The sequence below is a fragment of the Anas platyrhynchos genome, chromosome 6 (genome assembly GCF_047663525.1).
Source record: "Anas platyrhynchos isolate ZD024472 breed Pekin duck chromosome 6, IASCAAS_PekinDuck_T2T, whole genome shotgun sequence".
Lineage (NCBI taxonomy): Eukaryota > Metazoa > Chordata > Aves > Anseriformes > Anatidae > Anas > Anas platyrhynchos.
Window position 1 is genome coordinate 29922837 of NC_092592.1, and position 3780 is coordinate 29926616.

At 37.5% G+C, this 3780-nt stretch overlaps 1 long non-coding RNA gene across 1 annotated transcript; it reads left to right on the forward strand.

Annotated features, from left to right (window-relative positions):
* The first annotated feature begins 831 nt into the window (after positions 1-831).
* Positions 832-3042, forward strand: LOC106017598 (uncharacterized). Its single transcript, XR_001191140.5, has 3 exons — positions 832-991; positions 1599-1659; positions 2675-3042. It is a non-coding gene; the product is annotated as an uncharacterized lncRNA (long non-coding RNA).
* Positions 3043-3780: the final 738 nt, after the last annotated feature.

A 3780-nucleotide genomic window follows, 5' to 3' on the forward strand; every position in this document is an offset into this window, starting at 1 on the left:
TTAGTTGTGAGTTGATTGATTAGGAAATAAGTGCTTTTCAAGTTGACAGTATAAATAATGAAACTTTATTAGTGATATATGTGACACATTTAACAATGCTAATTTTCTGTACTGCTCTGTGTAATTCACTTGCCTTTTTCAGTGGGCTGTAAACAATAGGAGTTTTGAGGGAAATCGCTAATTTGTTGGCTTTTTAAAAGGCAACAGAAAGGAATCCAAAATTTACAAATATTTCCAGAGTGCCACCTAGTGGGAAAAGAATTGAAGCCGCAAGAAAATTGGACTCAAATACAGCTTTGGTGAGTATGTCTTAATATACAGAGCTGTCTCTTCATTTTATGCAATAACTAAACACAGGCAGCTACTAATAACTTTTTGCTGTTTAGTGATCATTGGAAAACTTTATTTGTTCCCTTTTTTTGTATTAAAGATATATGTATGCTAGAAATAATAAAAATTAATACATTCTCTGATTCCCTGCTTTTGTTATTTTGAAAACAAACAAACAAATGTCAGGCCAGAGCCAAAACTTAAGATTTGATTTAATAATCTCATATTCTTGTATCTCAAAAGCCTTAAGTCATTTCATTTTCATTCTTTTAATTCAAATATAGATATTTGAATTTAAAATTGTCATACATATAAATTTAAGATCATGGTTATGAAAAAGACTTCAAAACAAAAGGGCTTCAAAGAATACAGTTGATGTCTTATTGCTTTCATGTGTGGTTTCATCACAAGCAGTGCTTGGTGCTCCTTAGCAAAGCCACAGCACCTGGAGTTGTGTGGTTATAGCGAACTCATTGCAACCTTTAAAGCAGGTTTCTGCTACTGCTTTAATGTCTTATTACACAGGCAGTCCTGAGGGTGTTCAAAGAAACCCAAATTCTGCTCTCTGCAGAGCTGCTAGCTCTGCAAGGCCTGAGCCAGGTGTGATGGGAGTCAATGCTACAAACTCACCAAGTTTCTCTTGCCTAAAAGTGCCTGGGAGGTAAGCAGGGCTTGGTGCAGGTGGGCTGGCATGGGGTAGGGGAAGGGTACAGACCAGCCTGTGTGAATGAACACTGTATGTATCTGCTATGGGTAGATCAAGCGTAGCATTTCAGAGCCCAGGCCCAGGCAGCCTGTTGTCATTGTTCTTTTGTGTGCATCACTTTTGTTGTTGCTCCCTCCTGGGAAGGAAGTTGGGGGATCTTAGTGTATTGATTTCTGGTCCTACAACTTGCTGCAAGAACAACTTCTATCCAAGTGTGTGGGTGTAATGTTCAGAATGTCCCCCTAGCTTCATTACTTAGTAAAGGCTTACAACAAAACAGACTCTGAGGAGTGTGTTTTCCATGGGCTATTTCTGTGCTAAATGTGTTTTCACTTAAAAGTAGGAAAATCAACTTGGCTCTCCTTTCATTTCTATCTGATTCTTAATTCATGCTCCTCAAATTTATTTTTTAAATGTGACATATATCCAGGAATGACTTATGCTAAAGAGGAGCTCTAATTACTTTCATAAAGACCAACTTTGAGATCTAGGAAATGTTCTTAGCAAACGTGTCACCTGGGTAGGGTGTGTGTTCATGAGAGTTTTCTTCTCTATGTTAAAGGAAATATTGTCAATGTGGAACCTAAATACAGTGTGTTTTGTCCATGTGTCATACAACACTGGTAAGCTCATTGATCTCAAGGTGAGATAACACAAAGAGGGAAATGACAAGAAAAATAATATGAGACTAAGGCAGGAAGTTTCCCCCCCCCAGCTGTGAAGTAGAAGACTCTTATATCATCACTGGTGAATGATTAGCAGAGAGAAGGAGCAAGAAGAGGCAGTGCGCTCAATATTGCTTCCTGCTTGATTTAACCAAGCTCTGCTTTTGCCCTTCTCGAGTGTTCTTGAGTGGAATGAACTGAAAAATTATGTAGAGATCTGCCTTGCAGGCTGCATGTTTGCTAAGCTAAAAGAACAATAATTTGTCAATGAAAGTGTTTAATGGCAGTAGGGAGAGTTCTCACTGCAAGTAAGGAATATGGGGAGAGAAGGAGGGGTGGAAAGGGAAGGAGCAATAAGGAAGAGATTTTGGTGCTAGGGTAGTTTGCATTTTCTAATGAGGTTAAAAAAGCAGATTGAGTGCTGTCCGATCTAGACTCTATCAGCTTTACAGGCAGATATTTCATTTTACCTAAGAGTTCTGCTGAGAAGAACATGTTAATAATCTATTTGGAGGTGTAGTGTAGGAGATAGTTTTTCCCTTGTGGTAGTGTTCTTTGAAGGAGGTGCTCTAGCATTATTACTGTATATTTTTATGGTGCTAGGCACTGTGTACTGTATGTGTGAGGTGTGTGTGTTATGCAAGCATGCAGACAGAAATCTGGAAAGAAAGAAACAAGACTGAAAGGCAGCCATGACAGGTACAGACTAGTACCATGAGGTACAACTGCAGGAGTTAAAAGCAGCAATAAGGGACACCCTTCTGAGAGCTAGAGACTGGATCCTGCTTCCCTGACTGATATGTCTTTATGCAAATGATTGCTGGTGGGCACAAAAAATGACTTCCATGACACAGAGTCTTCTGAGAGGCAGAAATACTCTGTAAAGTTGCATATATATATATATATATATATTTATTTATTTTTAATAAATGTTTTCATTTTTCTCTCTTATTTCCAAATTGTTCCAACTCAGATCTTGTCAAGTTGCTGATCAAGGTGTGAAGGCTGACAGACTGTGGTCTTGAAGAAGCAGGAACTCAAATTATATGCCCCTGAAAAAGAGAAATTTGTAATTCTCACTTTGTGACAAACAATTCCTCGAAAATCCTCTGGTGTTTGACTGAAAGTATATGATGGTCTCTTCATAGTAAGAAAACATCCTAAATCATGTCTGGAGATGTCTCCAAATGATTAGCTGTGGGTATTTTTACTCAACTCAAGCCTAGTTTTATTGCACTCATGGGAATAACTTATACAAGCAGAACAACATGTGTGCTCTTGAGTTATCTTTTTCTTTTTTTTTTTGCTAATATCTTTAAAATATTTTTGTAACATTTTAAAATATACAACCAGCACAAACTATATGTGTGATTGTGGTGTGATAAAAAGGTTTGTTTGTCACTTATTTGTCTTAAACTAACCCTGAATGACCGAAGATGATTTCTATCACAGCAGATATTCTTGCCTTTACCCCCCCCCACCCCCACTTTATCTTGCTGGTCACTGTCAGCGCACAAGTGGTACCTCACTATGGAGTCTGGGAGTTCGCTCACATCTTTCAACACATCACTTCCAATGCAGTGTTTTCTAGTATCCCATTTTTGCCAGTCTTTAACAGGTTTTCTTCTCCATGCTAAGATAATCCACACTGTATTTAATAATCTTTTACTGACTGACAATTCTTCATAGCTGTCATTAAAGAGTGATGAATTCAGTCCAAAACACCATGAAGCTAATGAAAGTCTCTGCATTGATTTCTTTTTTTTTTTTTTTTTTTTAATTTCTTCTCCATTTTCCTCTCCATACTTTTCAGTGCCTGTGCTATCTATTCATTTTGAAGGAGTTTGGATCAATCCTCTCAGAGTTCTAAGATGAGCCAAAAGTGGAAATAAGAGGTCATGGAAACAAAACTGAAGCATAGGCCACAAATGGGGAGATTCTAATAGTATACGAGTTTGCTTAGCTGATTTCTATACAAACACAAATATAAGAGGAGACATATTAATCTAGGTGTTAATGTATGGGTTGCATCATTTTAATTATTCTAGAGTGTGTAAGAACATGAGTCTGGTAAATATT